The sequence below is a fragment of the Corapipo altera genome, unplaced genomic scaffold (assembly GCF_003945725.1).
Source record: "Corapipo altera isolate COAL_440 unplaced genomic scaffold, ASM394572v1 50, whole genome shotgun sequence".
NCBI lineage: Eukaryota > Metazoa > Chordata > Aves > Passeriformes > Pipridae > Corapipo > Corapipo altera.
Genome location: NW_020884889.1, coordinates 2,483,962 through 2,503,760, shown reverse-complemented (window position 1 = coordinate 2,503,760; position 19,799 = coordinate 2,483,962). Strand labels below are relative to the sequence as shown.

The 19,799-nt window shown below is 39.4% G+C and overlaps 1 protein-coding gene across 6 annotated transcripts in view; it reads left to right on the top strand.

The window, feature by feature from the left end:
- The window catches only part of LRRC28 (leucine rich repeat containing 28), a 50,793-nt gene that overhangs the window by 11,409 nt on the left and 19,585 nt on the right, over positions 1-19,799 (top strand). The window contains exon 2 of one of the 6 annotated variants that reach the window (XM_027644291.1): positions 15,979-16,027. The exons of 4 other annotated variants lie outside the window; for them this stretch is intronic. The gene's annotated coding sequence lies outside the window, so the exon portion shown is untranslated. Of the gene's footprint in view, positions 1-15,978; positions 16,028-17,993; positions 18,018-19,799 lie in introns of those variants that run through there. One more of the 6 variants, XM_027644292.1, reaches the window with a different exon arrangement.

Below are 19,799 nucleotides of genomic sequence, written 5' to 3'. Positions count from 1 at the left end.
ATTAGCCTTTCACTTACACTGAATAGTTTGCCCTCTGGAGAGTTAATCTGCTGCACTGAGTGTTTCCTAAACATAACAATTCCCAAAGAGGGCTTCCAAGCATGTTTTCACAGTTGTTGTTTATGGAATTGCGAAGATTTCAAAGACTTCGTTTAAAAAAAAAATTTTGAGTTTTTCAAAGTAACACATATGTTCAACAATTGAAAAAGTAGAGCAAGATGGTAAGTTATGATGAATTGTTTTATCCTTAATTATACTGGTAGCATGAATCTTCATAATAGTGTTAAATAATGTTCTGTCAGGAGAGCTGGCAAAGTTAACAGGATTAACTGGGGTGGGATGGGATTTCACTGCAGTGCATCATTTCACTGTGTGTTCACTGCTTTCCTTACAGCAGATCCTGCATTGCAATGCATTCCTAGGGAAAGACAGCTCCTGATGGCTCTTAATTTATAATAAGTAACCATTTAAGATATAATTTAGCTTCTACTAGTGCAGCTTGTGTGGAATGTAAAGATGTGCACTAAAAATAGCTTTTGGGTTTAAATGACACTCATTTATGGAAGATACTTTAGGGTGGTTGCCCTGTCATTCCTGTTGGATCTCCATGCCCATTGTCTGGTCTTACAAATACCCTCAGTTTTTTAGAAATTCCATGGATATCTACGAGGATACTCTTAGTAACATCCTAAACCAATTGCTAAAAGTGTCTTCAGCACAACTGCAGAACAGTTGGATGGTAAATGTTTGTCATTAAATGTTTGAACACCCCCACTGTTCTATTGCATTTTAATTTTTAAGAATGATACTCTGTTGTGTCTTCCTTAATTATGATTAAGAGCTGCAAGAAACAATGCAGTTAATAGCATATGTTGATTCATTATCCATTTTTAATTGTTTTATTCCACAGTTGTGCTCTTAACATTCATTCATTAGTGTTTAAGATTTGCCTTGTAGAAACCAAATTTTAAAATAATTGAAGGAGTAGCATTTAAGATTTAGATTTAAGCCTCTGGTCTGATTGTGGACATTGTTCAGACACTGGTAGAGGTGGGGCTGTGGTTTATCTTCCATGTGATGGGCAAGATTTTAGTCTCTTAAATAACTGTTTCCACAAAACTTGTGAGAGTTTAATGACAAAGAGCACTCTGCTTTTGTCAGGCTTTGGTCACGACTGTCCAGCGAGTTTTAAAAAGTGATTTTAAGGGGGAGAACGATAAAAATCCGTGCAACCAGTGTGAATCCATGAGTTTTAGTTTCCTGAAGAAATCAGGGAATACAGGGGGAAATCTGGGATTAGGTACCACGGGGAATTGTGTCCCTTGGAGGTGAGAGAGCCCTTTGTGTGGGGTGTAAATGCTGATCCTTGCTTTGTGCTCAGCAAACACTTCCAGCCGTGTCCCCCTGGGTGAGATCCTGTGCTTTGGCCTCGGGGCTCTGTGTTTAAAACTTGGGGCTTCCATCAGCAGCCTCGGTGCTTGTGGGAGCTGCTGACAGATGACTCAGCTGAATTGAGGAGAACTAAAGGGAAAAATTTGTCCAAAACAAGCGTGTTGAAATTGAAATATAACATAAAATAGCTGGGGAAGAAAATGCCGTGTAAAATTCTCTTAATGTCATAATTTGAATATACTTTAATGAGTGGACCAGCTTCTGCCTAATGGAGAGTCATCAGTGTCTAAGATTCCCTGGTAATCACAGTCCCTGAGAAGTTCTGCCTTTCAAAGGAGAGCTGATTAAAAGAGTTGCAGAGAAGTAATATGAGATTTAATGTTACAAAGTTCTCCTGAGGACTTGTTGTCATTTAAATGCACTTTTTTTTTTTTGTAAATCTCATAGCTTCTGTCTTTAACAGTCTCTTGGTTTGTTTATTTGGCTCTGGTATATATAATTCTTGAACATGAAGTCAAGTTTTGTGAAGTTTTCTACTATTTAACACTCGAATAATCTAAATTCTTGAGGGCCATTTGGAAATGTGTAACAGCAGAGATCTTACTGAAAAAAATCAGCATAAACAAAAGATGGTTACTTCGTATTATTTCATTAGTTCATGTGTAAGCTTGACTTAGAGTTGACATTTTGTTTTCACAGTAGCTTAGCTTTTTTTAGAGATTTCTCCTTTTATTCAGTGAATTGATGTTTCATTTTAATTTAGAATTGTAGAGTTCTCCTATATGAATGTGCTGTCAGAAGTAAATCTTCTGAATCTTCTCACTTATGGATGATTAATTAGAAAGCTCCCTTTTGTTTCTGATGTTTATAATACATATGATATTTATTTTCCCTTTGTGTGAGGCATCATTTGCATAGAAAAAAGAAAAAAAATCCGGTGAGATGCACTGTAAAAATTATTCTTGAGGAGTCCCAGAGCCAAGGTTATCTCAGTTTTGCTGTGTTACTGTTTAGATTTGGTTTGACTTGGAAACTTTTGATGTGCAGAGGGGGCTCCTCAGGTTCACATTTTGGTCTTGTAGTTGGTGAGTGCACGTTTGGAGAACAGATGGCTTAGAAGGGGGTGGGTTATGTTCAAATTTGGACTTAAGTTTCTTATTTGACGAGGATTAGATTTTTTTTTTATTGCACATTACTCGAGAGGTACTTCTCCTTAGAAATGGCAAGTTGTAGCATCTTGTTCTAAGATTTAATTAAAAATGAGGTTATGTTTACTCAGCACATGCTGGAGTTAATTATAGATTTACTAAAATGAAAAGCTTCATGTTTTGCCAAGTCAAGAGCAAAAGCTAAGTAATTAAAGAAGAGGGTATGGTTTATGGTCCCAGCCCATCTTTTGGCAAAATTCCCTTTAAGAAGGGCAGGGAAAAAAATCAGCAGTTGTCTTTACATGGACTGGAGCAAAGTTCCCTTTGTGTTTGCTGTCAGGGAACTTTGAAAAACAAGAGTTGAGTGCATTGATCAAGCAAAAAAACCAAAAAGTGGTCAAATTATGTAAAACTTTGATGTAAAGTGTGGGGTGGTGGTTCTTGAATCGTTCTGCTGGGGGGGAACAGCAGCAGCTGCTGAAGGGGGTTCAGCTCTCTGGGAGACAAAGGCAGGTTCAGCCAGTGCCTCACTGAGGGGATGTGGGGCTTCCATTCCAGTTCCTGTGCTGTTCCCTGACAATTCTGCAGCTTCCATCCACTTGTTGCCATTTTGCTTCCTTGAGGTAGAGTCTGAAGGAAAATGTCTTCTCCTGCCTTTGGTGTTTTAAAGTGCAAACTTCAGCAGTGGCAGGGGGGTAACTGCACATGGACTCTTCCTTGGGTTTCTCCTCAAATCCTTTCCCTTTTTAAGGCAAATTGTTTTAGAAATACAGTCAGTTCAAGACTCATTAAAATACATTTGTAGGCTTATAAAACTTCATCTTCAAAGCATTTGAGAGAGATCCTGTGAAGCTGATAAGGGAGTGTTATCCTCATTTTACAGAGTGGAAAAAAGTGTTTTTAACAGCAGTGATTTGCTCCAGGCCACAGCAGGAGTCAGTGTTAGCCAGAAATAGAACCTGGGTGTTCCCATTCCATTTGTTAAGACCACACCTTTTTGAGACTGATCATGTTTAATATTGGGGAGGATTGAGTCTCTCCACCCATTATTAGGAAATTAATAATTATCTCTCCATAATGAATAACCCTCCAAGTTAATAGGAAATTAATGTTGGTAAGATCAGTGAGCCTTTGTAACTGAAACAACTTGAGCTTCCAGAAGGCTGGAAGAATCCAGGAAGATGAATTTTGAAATATATAACTTCCAGATAAATCCTAGATAATTTTCTCATGCAGAGGTAACTTCAGTGGTAGTGTCAAGAAAGGTGCAATCGTTATTAAAATTATAAATCAAATGATAATTGTTGATTGCTGCTTTGTTTACACAGTAACTCTTGGAATGTTGAGTGATTATTGCAAAGCTTTGGAATTTGCTTTACTGATTGGGGGTAAGAGAAGCTTTCAGACATGAAAACTGCATATTCATTTCTCTCACTTCTTTAATGTTGCTGTAAAGTACAATATCTGTATTTACTATTCATACCAGCATTTCACTGGTAAAGACTTCTTGAATACCCAACTTAGTAATTCTGAATAGAGCTCAACAGAAGGGATTTCAGTAAATCTTAATTAAGGGCATATAAACACGACTTCTTCCCTCCCTCCTTTTCACAGTAGATTTCCACTGATCATGGGCACAGCATGCCAATAATTCTATTCCTACTCTAGACCCTGGCATGAAAATGTGTAGTCTGAACTCATTTTGTTAAACTTGTGTTCCACATTTTGATTTAGAACCTTCAAAATGGAGGGGAACAGATCCTCGTTTCTTGCCTGCTCCCCCCAGATTTCCCTTCTGCTTTTATTACCCTCTCTGATCAGGGGAGATCACTTAGATACTTAATAAAGTTCAGATTTATTTTTTTTTTTTATGATGGTTGTGACTTTAAAAGCAAAAGCACAAACTGATGCAGACCCTGTTCTTTTTTTCCGAGTTGGCATAACCTTAGTCCACTCTGCTTTCCTAATTTAGTAACACGGATAAAAATATGCACGCCGGGCCAGGTTTGGTTCTCCAGGCACCCATCCAGGAGCGTGGTGTTTTTGAGTAAATGGACTTGTGGGGATTTGAGGAAAACACAGATTAGGTTACATGAGCTTTGCACTCTGGAAATATGTGACTATTTAAAGCAGCATGGACTCCTAAATAAAAATATGTTAATTATTATAATAATATGTTGTTTTCCTTGAAGTAGTTGATACCTAATTATTAAAAATAAGGTTTTATTTGCACAGATCTGTAAAATATGTGTTGTTTAATAATTAATTTCTAGTGTCAATTTACTGTATAAACTCAAGAGTCAGCACACTAAGGTTTACATTACCTCTTAGGTTCAGCAACAACTAATTATTATTTTTTTTACCTAAATTGGTGCCAAACTTCCCCACACTTGCCTGTTACTGAATTGTGTTTTTCACTGCAGGATTAGTAAGGCTCAGTAATTACACTGTATTAATGCAGAAACACAATAAAAATACCTGATAGTATCTCTTAAGACATTCTTTGGATTTCTAGGAGGAAAAGTTTTTAAATGTTTTGATCTTGTATAAACTCCAATCCAGGCAGCCTGGAAGGACTGAGTTTTTTTACAGGACAAATTTCCCCCATGAAATTACAGCCGAGAGGAGTCAGGAACAACGTGGCAATGGTTGGGATTGGAGTTTGTGACCTGACTGGAGGTGACCAAAGCACAGGGCAGTGCATTGTACAGTTGATATTCCTCATGGATTAACTTCCACGTGTGTCCAAACACAGTGGTGCCGATGGAATGAAAGGATGTTGGTTGCGTGAGATTTTGTAGCAGTCTGCCTCGCTCAGACATTTGGTTTGGGTTAAAATCTCAGGAGGACCACTAGTACTTCGGAGTGCTTTAAATTTATGAGGAGGGAAGTGAAGACAGAGAATAAAAAAATTCCACTAAATTCCTGGAAATTTTTGTTAACTGAAGTTTTTCCTGTGTCCCCTCACCTGTATAGTGTGTCAGAATGAGTCATCTGTGCACAGAGCTGCTCACTATTCTCTCTTTGTCTGCTTGCCCCTTTATTTTTCTTCCACTTCCCCCCCTGTTGAGGGGTTTTTAAAAGCCCCTTTGTTGCTGTCATGCAACATTTTTTCAATATACCATGGAAGGTTCATAATGTCACTGGATGCTGGTAACAAATACAGTATAAACATACAGTCAGAAAAATTCTAGAGCTATATTTTATGCTTAAAATGTTGTTCCAATATATGCTTTTGTTCCAACACTTCTTCCAGATGGTCTGTTGGGCTCACTGGAACTGAAATATTTCCCGTAACTGCAGCAGAAATGACGTTAGGGAATGAAAAACCCAACAAAAGTATCTCTTTCAACAATGGCCTGTGGTATTGCTCATTCTGGGGTCTCACAGCAGGTCCTCAGCAATGCATGTGCTGAGCATGTATGTGTTGTAATTCATTAATCTGCAAACTAATAGGAACCAGTTGGAAGAAGCCATCAGTGTCTTTCATTGCGGCATTTAAATTAGGGATTCAGATCTTGCTTTGTGTCCCAGGCTTATTGGACTAGAAAATTCCCATCTTAAAATTTGCTATTCTAATTTAGCCCAATCACTGGAAAAAAGTATTTGGAAATTAAGCTCCTTTAATGAGCATGTTTTTAGTTAAAAAAAAAAAAAGTTAAATTGGTTCAGTGCGTTGTATTTCCAAGTAGGTGCAGTTTTATAAAGCAGATTTTAACTTCTGTGGTCATCACATATCAGGAAAACAAATCAGGGACAGACTGAACCTGGCACTGAGGCTTCACAACAGTAAATTGATGGCTAAAATCCTATTGTGGCACAAGGGGTTTGAGTTTTCTAATTAGTTTTATAATATTTAAAAGTGGCTCAAAATTGTAACATAACTGTACTGATTTCAGTTTTTTTTCTTATTTCTCACATATTGGCAAAATGATAATGATTTTGTATCAATCACACCTTTTTTTAAAGCCTCTAGTTTTGGTGATGCTTTAACATGAAAAAAAATCTGTGCCTGATTTGAGTTTTGACTGTATTTAAACACGAGCAGTGTGCTGATGTAATTCCTGAGTTCTTTATCAGATCCAGGAGTGTCTGGGAGCAGGGTGCTGTCCATCAGTGTCTGAGACCATCCTGGTTTTGCTGGAATTCTGACCTGTAAAGATTCCCTTTTTGTACAGAATCCTTACTGGCCACCAAATTTTAGCGAGAGTGACATTGTAGAATGAACGTTGTTGTAGAGGGTCAGACTGGCTGTGCCAGGCTGCCTGTGACCTGTTGCCCAGGTTTTTTATTCTCAATTCCTAATCCCAGATCCCTGTGTTTTTAGTTTTGAAACGGGATTCTGAGAACGGGCCAATGTTGCCACTTGTTCCCTGCTGCTCCCTGTGAAATCCTAGTGAAAGTTTCCATGCACCAAACTCGAAGAATTACCCCCTCCGGTCCCTCCCAGTTCCCTTCCTCCTTTGAAGAGGAGTTACTGAGAAACCTGGTGAGGTGTAGGTGAAATCAGGATGCAGCAGGAAGAGCCCAGCCAGTTATTCCCAGTGGTGCTCCCAAGCCTGTTGTGCTCCTGGCTTTGCCGTGCTCGTGCTCGTGGAAATCCTTGCAGGGACACGTCTGTTTGCTGAGCTCTGGGCCGTGGGCTTTCCCCAGTAGCTGTTCCCCTCCAGGGCTCTTAGATAGGAGATAAAGGACTTTGAGCTGCTTCTGATGGAGGGTACTTGGATGATTCCTGCATTCCTGAGAGGATGGGAGCAGATTTAACTGGATTCTCTGTTGTTGAGGGATTTGGTGCTGCCTCTCTAATCCCGGCTCCCTCGGCAGTCCATGATTTCTCTCATGACTGTAAACCCTGTTTCTCCAGGGGTTTTTCTGTTGTTTGTGGGGGGTAGACAGGAATTTTGAAGATGTTTAGAGTGCTTTGACAAACATTCATCTGAAGCTTAAAACTGAGATGTTGGAGGTCTTAAATGTGTTAAATATAACTGTAGAAATGTGGTAGTCATGATGCATTTTTATGCCTTTTTATTAAATAAGGAGTCCTAAGTACAACTCATTTCCACACAGTTCATTAAGCATAAAATTGCATAACATTTTTCTAATGTACTCAATTTGAGATTTCTCAGTGAATTGTTAAAATACAGTCTTTTTCTAAAGGAAGAGTCTTGCATGTCCAGGTAACTTCCAGACTTTGCTTTTAAAAGGCAGTCACGTGGCATATGCAAAATAATAAACTGAAAGGATTTTAAAATGAAATACTGATTTTAATAGTAGAGTGAGAAATGGTCTTTAGATGATAATAAAGTGAGTAAAAGGGGAATGTGGAAGTGCTGCTACTACATACAAATAGTTCATAGAGTAACATACCAAGTAGTCATTCAAACATCTGCCAGAAGAAATGACAACCTGAAGTTTCTGGGGTGTTCGAGAGCAGAGCCCTGATGGAATTGTCCCCCTTGTTCCACTCCCAACTCCTGCCAGTGTTGGAGCTGCCACTTGGGAACTGAGGGCTTTGGAAAGTCTCCTGACCTTTGAGTAGACTCCCAATGACAAGTGGAGCTGGAGGCCACGAGACAAAAGTGGGAAGTTTATGCAGCAATATATAACTTTAAAGAACATTAAGTTGTCATTGCTGCTTTGATCAGTGATAGGGTATACTTTGATAAAACTCAGATAAAGGGCTTCAGGCTGTAGCATCAAAACAATGCATTCTGTTCCTTTTAGTTTGAGAAATGTATTTCTACAGTCTGTTTTTAAGAAGTGGAATGTGCTCGTGAGAGCTGATTAGACCTGGCACACAGACCTAAATAATGAAGGTCAAATAGAATTATTTGGGGTTTATGTTTTGATTGTTTGAAAACTAGGGTTTGAGGTTTATGGAGAGGACTTGTTGTGACACAGTTATGTACTACAGGAAAAAAATCACTGTGGAAGTGGCCACAGTTGTGTTTGCATTCAGTCATTATTCCATTTGTGGTGTTTGTTTTATGCAGGTTTATTGACTGCAGAGGAGAGAAAAGAGAAGTGGAGGGTCTCTGGTTGCTTTTGGTCTACCTTATTCCTCTGGAGCTGAATCTAAGATGTAGAATAGCAGATTACCAGAAAAATAATTTTGTAGGAATGCAGTTCTGTGGTGTTTTCTTGCTTGGGAGTGTTGGAAGGTTTTAATTATATAAATGTATCTGGAAGTCCATGAAGACTATAAAACCTAACATTTCTTGTTACCTGCATGGGCTCTAAAGCTCTATAGATCATTACTGTGTTCATAACTCTGGCAAATCCCCTTCCACCCCCAAAATTGCTCGTGTCACCTTTGATAATCTTCATAAATGAGAAGTTGTGATGGCTCATTGCTTGTCTGCCTGGTTTGCTGGACAACTGTCAGCAGGACTGCTGGAAGTTCATGTAATCACCCTTGTGTTTATTGTGATGGAATGCTTGGATATATGCTAAGATATTGTGGGGAGGGTTTTTTTGCTTGAAAGAACCCCCACCAAAATAATCCAAAAAGGAATCTTTAGGATCTTTTAACTTTATTTTTGTATTATAAAAAATCTGCAGCAAAACAAAATTCACGTAAGTTGCTGTAACTTCTTTTAAGGTGTCGTTTTCCCCTTCTTTTGAAACTTCTTCCCTCAACATGCTGAATCCTCTGTTGAGAGCACAGCAAAGCCTCTTCTTTGGAATTTGATCCAAGGGTTTTTCCGTGTGAGGGCTGGCAGGAGTCACTGTTCTGAGCAGCCCCAACACACCCTGGGGCCGTCACGAGGCGGATTCTCCTTGTTGCGCAATGCGAGTATCAGCCTGTCTGCAGGGGGAGAGGAGGGATGCTGGACTTCTAGTAAGGCTCCTGCCTTTGACTGTTCTTACAAAAAACATCACTTCTTATTGAGGGTATATTCCCAGAAATTAACCTCAAATAATCATCCAGTGCCTCATATCCCACTGGCTCCCTGAAGGAATAGCAGAAAAAGTTGGTTTGTAACTCATCTGCCGGCACTGAATTCTTCTGTTGATGATCTGATAGTAAAGATAAGGCTTTCCTGATTACACATGTGAGATATGTGAACCTCGCTTCTGCAACTTCAAAACAGCTGCTCTTTAAAATACTTGTAAAAGTCTTTGGTTTAGAGCTGTAACCCAAAAGTAAAACTGAACTTAAAGGGAGTTTTAAGGGTGTCTCTTGTAAAGGTTTGCCAAGAGCTGTTCACATGGGTGAAGACAGATGTGTATTGATAAGGCTGAGACTAAACCTCCAGAGCTGTGGATGTATTTTGAGAGAGATGTTTCATCTACAGATGGTGTTTGTGTTTCTGTAGTATGAGAACTTCTTTAATACCCACAATCTGTTCAGTGGTGTTTAGTCAGGCGTTCAGAGAACCTCAGCTTTGAAAGGATATTAAACTGCAGCTCTTTTTTCTCTGACATTTCTCATCAGTTTGTAAATGTGTGTAGTAACTGCTTTGCAAAGTCCAGGTGTCCCTTAGAAAGGCCTTACTGATTTCAGTGTGCTCTACTGCCAAAGGGCTCTGACTTGGCTTTGCTGCACTGACTTATTTTGGGAGGGTCCTAAGCCAAGCTCAAGTAAGCCATACAAGCAAAACCAGCTTTTCAGGGGGATTATGTCCATGTTTACTGCCTTTACTGACATTGTTTTAAAATAAATAAAGAAACAGTGAAAACTCTGGTTCACTGTATCATTCACCACCATACCAAGGTTAGTAAAAGTTCAACAGTGTGTGTTTGCTCATGAAATTCAGTAGTTGTTAGTTCATAGAGCCTATTGAGCTGTTTAGTTTTCAGAAGATAATTACCCATTAACTAAAGTAAAATAATTTGCTAGTCATTTTTTATGTAAAACCTCTTACTAATTCCTAATTTTTGAGATCTTTCTTACACCAAATTAACCTTTGTGATAGGAAACAATTAGCTCTTGAATGTTAGTTTTTGCAACTTTTAGGATTGGGTGTTAAAAGTTAACTTGTTTTCCCCTTAAACTCTTAAGTCTTTATTTTTAAAAGTTATCTAAAAAGGTACTTTTGTCTCTTTGGTTTCCTTGGGGGTTTTTACTTTCCCTAAGCTCTCTCTAACCTATGTGCAGTGATTAGCTGTATTAACAGGTAGTTGATTTTACTTGTGCATTAAGCAAATGCAATTTAGTATTTAGGGACTGAGCGCTCAGGGGAGCTTGGAGTACAAAGTCATCCAGTCTTTGCAAGTGAACAAACACAAACTGTTAGTGCTGTGCAATAGAAGAATTTTATAATGTATCAATTTCTGTTTTGACCTTGTTGACCAAGTATAATTTTCTTTTTTCCATACCATTGTGACAGAGTTAAATTACTCCTTGTTACTGACATCCTTGTTTTCACTCAGCTGGTCTGTTGAATGAATTGAGGCAAAATAAAACGCATCATTTACTGACACAAAATCTAAATGGAAAAAGCCTGTAAAGAGAATGTGTGGAACTGGAGGTATGATGTGGGATTAACCTTCCTGTGGTTCATGTCACACACACAGAGTTTGATACCTGTATTTCAGTTCTCTTAATGTTATTGCAGTGACATTGTCCAAATCTGCATTAAATTGTCATTCTAGATGAAAGGCTTTGATACCAAGTGTACTCCAGTTGGTAATTATTTAACATTTGAGAGCTTTATGAACTAAGACTACTTATTTGTGTAGCTAAAGGAATGCAATTCAGAATGACTTGATGGGGGGTTTGGAGTGTCATTGCAAGCCTTACTTGTCTGCTTTGTGCTGATTTGAAACACTGAACAGCAGAAACTGTCACTGATTAAGGCAAGGCTTGCAATTGCTCTTAGCATTTATAAAATCAGGACATTGCTAGTGTTGTTTGAAGTCAGATGTCTTTTTTTTATTGCTAATCTTAGATGGAAACTGTTAGTAGTTGGTCCATACCATTTTTTTCAGTAGTAACCACGTTCTCATAGCTCCTGCCTCACCAGCCAAGCTGGGCAAGTGAGGAGGGGCAAGAGCATCTCGTGCTACTGCTGCTAGGAAAGGACATCTGGATGCCATAGTTTTCACCTCTGTTATATTGGGAATATTTCCTGTGAACAGTTCTTCAGTCCCTCCCCTGTAATTACTGTTGCAATTTGTAGTAGTGGCCTGGAGGAACTCTTATTTTCATAGGGCTTCAGACAGTCCCATCCATTAGCATTCATTTAAAAAACAAATATGGTGACTCCACTGCCTTAAACATGGTTCCCAGCTAAAGATCTTCCTTTGAATCTTTTCCTTTCCCTCATCCCACACAAGTTTGTTGCATTTTTTTGTTGCAAAGGCAGAATTTGACCCGAGTGTTGTGTGGTATTTCCCAGTGGTACAATAATCAAACCATAACATGGTTTGATATAATGTTATACTTTTCCACTGAAAGATGAGAATTGAACCTGGACCTCTTGCTTTTGTTATGCTTTTAGTGGAGAAGAATTAAAAAAAGTAATCCTAAGTAACTTCAAGAAAAGGAAGAAGGATGTGTCTGTTGTGAGTTGGTTGGAAACAGTTGATAGCAACAGTCACAACAGATGGGTCTTTTCGTGGATTATTTAGACACCACTGTAGGCACGGGGTGGGAGCCACTAATCTGTGTTTGTCAGAGAGACCACTCTTGTGTTCATCTGAAGTTTTTCCTTGGAAGAAGAAAGGAAAAAGCTGTCCTAGAATTTACAGCCAGGACTGGCCCTGTCTCTGTGATTTCCTGAGCTCTCCCTAACCTCTCCTTAGGATGCTCCTTTTGTTTGCCTTAGTTTTAGCTGAGCACTGGTTTGTTGTCCTGTAGTTGCCCTCTCTGATGTCCAGCATCTTGAGTTCAAATCAGCAGCTCTGTCTTTTGTGCACAAAGTTTTTCTGGAAGGCTTTTTCCCCCCCTTTCCATATTAGTGCACAGTGAATAGTAAAGATAGTCAGACATAAACAAAACAAGAGGACCATAACAGGTCTCATGCTTTATTCATGTCACATTTGTTTATGTTCATACCACCCAGGAACACCCAGAGAAGGGAAAACAGCTGCTCCTCAAAGGAAAGACAACAACAAAAATACATCCCTCCCTAAAAAAGAGACTTTTTCTGTAAGGTGCTGGCAGAGTTTTTCATGCCATATATTTGACAAAGTACCATTCTGTCTCTTTACACTTCATTTTGGCTGATCTAGTAAAAAACTGGGATATCAATTAATAAAACCATAGAACAATAATAATATATTTCACATCTCTAACTTGTTTGTGCAGCAGCAGTACCTTGCTGTGGGGCAGTCAAGTTCTAGGCAGAGCACATTAGAACAAAATGAAAGGATAGGTTGTCTCCTGGAAAAAACAAACCAACCAAACAAACAAAAAACCCAAGACCAAACCAAAAAAACAGCCAACCTGATCATTTCATGGCCTTGAGTTACCTTTGTGAATAAACAATTTTTTTCTCTCCCTATCACCCACCTTTTCCACCTTTCTCATCTATGATAATTTCTGGTATTTTTATCATGTGATTTGTTCTAACTGTTCCCATTGAGACCATCAAATTGTGGGCAGAAATGGAATTCCAGACCTGCCCCGAGGGGAAATAGGGAGCCCAGGCTAATAACCAGTGTGGATCTGTGCTCCCTGTGTGGTACTGAGGGAAGCACAGAGTGCTGGGCCCAGGACATACAAACAGCTGCCAGTTGTGTTTAATTGTGGTGGAAGATGGGGAACCACTGACCTTTAGAAGGGTTTGACTTAATGAGACCCTCATGCCCCATGTCTATTTTCAGCCATTTTTAGCTGCCCTAAAATTACTGTTTAGCAAGATTGGACTTCAGGGAGCCACTTTTCTCACCTTTGCTTGTGAATGATGGCACCAAATAAATAAGGATTGGTGCTAAATTTGCGTGTGACATTTAGGAGGGTTGAAGGAAAAAAAAGGTTCTATTTGGATATATTCAGTAGAAGTGTGTGTTTTTCACTTGGTTTTGGGCTTTGTCTGCTGGTTAAGTGTTTTGGAGAAAAGTCAATGTAGTTAATGGCTGAAGTAGGTGAAACCATGAATTGGGAACAGCTTTGAGGGGTGTTACATGGCTATGGTCATTCACAAAGACTGTCCTGCCCCAGAAAAATCTTTTTTTCCCCCTGTTCTTTCCAGCCAGAATATTTGTGTGAAATGCAGCTGTAAGTATTGCTTTAAAATTAATAGATTCAAGTTTGATCAGCTGGGATAGAGGCATTTTTCTTCCATAGAATTTTTATGGGTTTGAACTCATTCGGCACCTTATGTAAAAATGAGTTATCCATAAAAGGGTTGCAGTATCACAAGATCTCTTCCAGTACCTCTGCTTTTTTGTTCTTAAAATACTAAGGAAATATTGGCCTTTATGGGAAAAAATACAAGGAAAACCATCTTCAGGTCTATTAGACTTGAGAAACAGAACATTTTTCAAGCCCTCTCACCAACAATACAGAAAAAGAGCTGCCTAGAGGAGTGTCAAAATGTAAATGAGATTCAATTTGCCTGCCCCTTTCACTGTCCTTAAATCTAATGATACCAATTTTCAGTTATGGCCAAACTTCCTTGCTTGAAGATGGCACAGGTCTACCTTAAGTGTCAATTTGTGCTAGAAAATTTAATTTTTATAGGCTATGAAATGTGAGCTGTGTGGTAGGACAGTAAATGTAATGTAATATATAATGGGCTATTTAATTTGTTTTAACCATCTTAAGGTCTCTTTAAGTCCTCCTGAGACATCCCGGAGCAGATCTAAAGGAGATCTTTTCCATCACACTCTCAGCAATTTAAATTTGTATCTCCTGTCTGTTCCAGTTTTAAATTGATAATAGTATCCACTTCAGATTCGTGGGCATGTAGAGACTTAGAATTTTTTTCTAGTGGGACAGGTAGTGAGCTTTGTGAGTGTGAAAGGCTTCAGAAGCCTTTTACTCATCAGCACGTGGTTTTACAGGTCTGAGCGGAAAATGCATCTTGTGCTCGGGTTCACGGAGGTTGATTAAAACATCATTTCAAGGGTGAGGTTGGGTAGCCACTTTTAGCACCTTCTGTTCCTTTCCTGGAGCAACCAACATCCATTTTAGAACCCAGGACAGGGAGGGATCTCTGGTGCACGGAGTTCACAGTCACAGCCAGTCACCACAGAGCTCCATTTTGTCAGGGTTCATATGGATGTGTCCCTGGGGGTGCCATGGGCTGGAAAACATCTCTCCGTGCTGTGCAGCGAGGATTTGTTAGCACAGAGTGCTGCAGCCCTGCAACAGGCATTGTAGGGTGGATCCATCACCTCCTGGTAGAACCCTTTGTTAGCAGAGTGTTTGTATGATCACAGCAAACCATCATTATTGTCTATAAAAAATAGGAATTAACATACTTCCTTGCTCCTGATATAATTCTGTATATAGAAATTGCCTTATTTTAACTATGGCTTGTTGCCCTTAGGTGGTGAACAACTAGACTTAGTGCCTCTCTTTCTTCACTGTTTCAAGCAGAGCCCTGACTTGCAGCCCCTTCTTATCAAGCTGATTTTGTGTTCTTTTTTCTTTCCATTTCTACCACTTAAGTCTAAAAGTTCTTGCTCTTCCTCCTGTATGACAATTTTTTTCTAGTTACTTCTTTAAATGCTTGTGCAACAGCAACTCAAAACTTGGTCTTGTTTTTTACCCAGCTGCAAAATGGAAGGTCTGAACAAAGCAGACCCTTGAGGAACACCGCCACTAGTAATATTTTCTCCATCCCAATAATTTGCCATGAGATATGATACATGTGTGTTACCAGTAACCAAGAAATTTCATCAAAGGACCATAAGCCAGTAGTACATGATTTGCATTTGAAAAGATCTGGGTTGCATTTTCATTCTGCTCCCTGTTTACCTTCCAGTCACTGGTTGCTCTTTCCCCTTAGAACAGTTGTTATGAGATGCTGGGGAGAGCTGAGCTCGCATTAACAGGGCCTTTTGAACACAGGTTCTACATTCCTTCTCCAACCCTAGGCTGCTATCCCAGAAAATGTCCTGTTCATTGAGAATCCTCGTGCCTGAGTCTGCAATTTTGATATATAACCCATTTTTTTTTTTCAGTATTCTGGGATGGAAATTTTTTTAAGCAGCCTCATTTCATTTTAGTAATGGATGTGGTAATTTGCAGTGCTTTGTTCCCATGAGGTATTCTGTCTCTGTCCTCATACACGGCATTATTCTTACAGGAAAAAATTATGCAAAAAGCTAATTTAATATTTGGTTTGTCCTCCTAATTTCTACCCCTTGTTGACACCAGTTCTTCATTTCTTGCTCTTTTATTTCTGGTTGAGAAACCTTTTGTCTGTCTGTGAGTTCCCATTTTCCTGGCCTCCTGGCAGTTTGCATTTAACTTCTGCAGCCTGACCTCCAAGTGCCAGAGCTCTCTTTGCTGATCAGTCCCTTTTTCCATTCCTTGTAGGTTCTCTGCTTTCTCTTAATATCCTGCTTTGAGGTGCATTCTCATGCAGGTAGGTCTGTAGCCCTTTCCTGTCCCCCTTTTTTTAACTTTACTGCGATATAAAGACTCAGATTTAAAGTAAACCCATGCCTTCCATACACTCAAATCCAACTGTGTATGTGTTTCATATATCTTTGGATGAAATTCTGGTTTATGGCCCATCAGGGAAAGGTGGGATTACTCTTGAAATGTAGAGAAAACTGTTAGTTATTTTTGGGTCATGCAGCTGGTGAGGCCTGTACCCCCAGAAAGATTAAGGAAGTTTGAATTGCCTTTGGCAATTATTCTGTGTTGTATAGGCTGCTTATTTCCAGATGGGTTTTTTTGTTTCTTTCACATAAAACCGGGGAATTAATTTTAAAAACTGGCATTTAAACCACCCAAATGAGAAATAGATTTATTTTTTTTTCTTGATTCTAGGTATGTTTAATACAAACACAGTCAGTTTTGTTAGAAGGTCACTCATTTTGGAAATTTCCTGAAATTCTTTCCAGGTTTTATGTTAAAAAAAGAAAAAAAAAAGGTATACTGATGTTTCTTTACTGATGTTTCTTTTTTTGGGAGGGATAGACCTATTGGGGCAGTTTTCTGTTGAAAACCCAAGTGCATGAGTTCACCCAAGTGAACTGTCACCTGTCCCTTTTTCCAAGTCGTTGGGAAAAGTTCTCACACAAATGCAATGCCTGCTTTTTGGAGCCTCCAAAAATCACTTCTGAATCTGCACGTTATGAGGGATGACAAAGATGGAATTAATTCCCCTCCTGGGCTGGCAGTTCTAGAGTAGATCCTGCAGGATCTCTGCGTCCCTGAGACTCCCCTCAGGGGGCAGTGTGAGGGCACCGGCTCTGTCTGTCCGTGAGGTCAGGCCGGGTGTGGATTTACAGCCTGTCAGCCCTCTGTGTGTGCACCATGAGCACGTTGGTGCCATATGGAATTGCCCATGGAATTGCCCAGCTCCGTGTGGTGGCAGCAATCCATGCCCATGGACACGGGGGAAACGCTCCGGCCCGTGAACCCACACGGGAACGTCGTGTTGGGGCTCTGCCTCCACAGAGCTGGGGCTGGGGGTCAGCAAAGCTACTGAGGATCCTTTGCTGGCTTCTGACACCAGAACGGGGCTCAGTGCTCTGCTGGGTGGTTTGGGTGGTGGTAATCCTGGAGCTGATGTAAATTTTAAATCACACTTTTATGAATTTCATTTAAATGCAGTTGGAGCTCCTCGGTGGGGTTTAATGGTGATGTGTAATTCTTGTCCCTCTCTTATCCTTGGGGGTGTGGGGGGAATCTCTGCAAGTCCCCTCATCGGCTTTTTTTCCATTTTCCTTTCTGGATCTGCTGGAAATTTCCAAAGTTCACCTCTTGTGTATCTTTGTGCTTGATGAGGTGACAGCAAGAGAAGGATTTGCAAGTCTTTCACTGTGTTTGTTAGCAAAGGCTTCCTCCAGTATTTATGTTGCAAGGCTTTTAAAGCAAGGATAATAGTATTTAGTAACTAAAAGCTTGAAAAACCTTATTAATGGACTGTTTATATTTTGTGTTATTCCTCTTTATTGTTTTCCTTTGCTTTCATGAGATGGAAACCAATTTAGTGTCATTAGTAAGTGTCTGAGCATGTTCTTCAAAATGAGCTTTGAGCACTGGAGAGTCTGGGGGTTATTGCTTTAATGTGAGGGTTATATTTTTAATATGATGGCACTTTGTGTTGTTTGGTTTACTCTTTAACTTCACTGTGGGTCGAGGCAACATGTGGCACTGTATGTTGAAAGTGGATGTTTACATCTGGTATGCATTGGAAGATTAAGGTAGAGAGGATGAAGTTTTGGGCAAGTATGTGTTTTTTGGATGAAGGATAAAGTGAGAATACTTTTATTTCCTCTTAGATTTGAAACATATCATTCTAGCAATGCCTTTGAAACTCTGCCAGCTTTGCCAACCGTAACATTTATGGGATTTTGGACCTAAAGTGAACTAGAGAACTGTTTTTAGTGGCAGAGAAAAAGGTTAGTGCATGAAAATAGCTGGGCCTATTATTGACTGCATGTGGTCAGTGGTTTGGCTGAATGTAGGTGGCTCTTTTCCTGTCACTGTTTTCAAGCATATGGCTTTGTGATGAATATAAAACTCTTTCAAAATGAGATCTACTGCAGTTCATTGCACGGTAGTTTTGTGCTATTTAGTAGCCCTTATTTTACTTTTGTCATTTATTTTCAATCTTGTTTAAAAAAAAACCCCAACTTTGTACGTAAAGCTTATTATTCCTGATGACAAAAAAACTGAGAGGTTTGAAGAATGTGGTCATCTGTCTTCAGCACCTGCTTCTGTCAGTAATATTTATAAAGGGATGCATAAACTGTGTTGTTGAGTACTGTAGTTAATGCTGGGATTGTTTGCAGTGGGCAGAAACTCCTTTTAAACGTGCACACACATTTTGTTTAATTACTGTGTGAAAATCTCTAATACTGAGTTATAACTTCCCTTTGTTTCCTTTTCCCGCTTTCAGTCTTGAAAGCAACATTTAGAGCAGCTTTTCCCAAGGTCAGCTTCTTTTTGCCATTGTGTGAAGTCAGTTTGGAGTTAACCTGGTGTTTTGTTTCCTTCCCTGGGTGTAGTGTACACAAGGTGCTACCTCAGAGCTCAGGGAACAGTGAATTTTCTGGTTCCTGCTGCAAAGAGCTCAAGGGCACAACAGGTTCTGTTTTGCTGTAACTTAAACAGCGTTACCCTATTTATATCTTTGTAAGAAAATCTGGGTGATGGAGCTGTAAATTGTACAGATTGTGGATTGTGGAGATTGTCTGGTGTTTTCAGTGTAGAAAATTCTAGTGAATCTTGTTTTAGCAGCTCTCAGATGCAAGAGCTGGTTTCATTCAGCTGAGAGCAAAAGTACATTTGGTCTGCAAGATGCTGAGAGCTGCAGGGAGGATTAGGGGCACTGAGCACTTGGTGAGTTGGTTCCTTTGCTGTGAAGTACTGAAAAACAAAGGGAAACTGTTCCCCATGTTTGGGGAAAATAATTTATAGAATTATCCAGTTTTTAGTGTAACTGTAAAAGAATAACTAAATAAGCAATTAGATAACCTGGAGGTCTGCTTAATATATTTTAAATGTATTTGTCAGGCAGTCCTGCATCCTGGTTCCACAGGCCAGGCACAGGGAAAATCATTGTTGCCCAAGTGAGGCTGCTTGTGTGATTACATCAGACTTTTAAGAATGTAATTTGTTGCCTGCATTAAAAAAATTATACAATACTCTTTAAAACAGAAAATGTCCTTTTAAATTCTTCAAATAATAAAACCCAAAATCTCCAGAAGCTGTAGTTACTGCAACTATAGCTTGGAACTCAGTGAAATATCTTCCTACAATATACCTTCTGTGACATTATAACTGGTTTCAAGAAATTTCATTTCTAATTTAAAATAGGTCTTCTGAGCTGTATTATGAAGACAGAGGTGTTGTTCCTGGGGGACTGTCACTGAGCAAGAAGTGCTGTGCATGTGTTTGTAACTCTCGTTGCAAGAGAACCTTAAGTAATCCCTCAGTGTTTAAAAAAACCCACTAATTTCACTTGAATTCGCATGACTTTGGGGTCAACACCCTCAATATCAGCAAGCTTTGTAATATGTTTTTTGTATTTTGGGTTTGGTTTGGGGTTATTTTCTAGTTCTGATTTAGGGCTAGAAAGATGGGTAATATTTTTGATGGTGGTAATTGCCACAATTCAGGAATGCTCAGTGAAAGATCTCATATTTGAACATACAGCCTAACTGAGAAGTGTTCCTCAT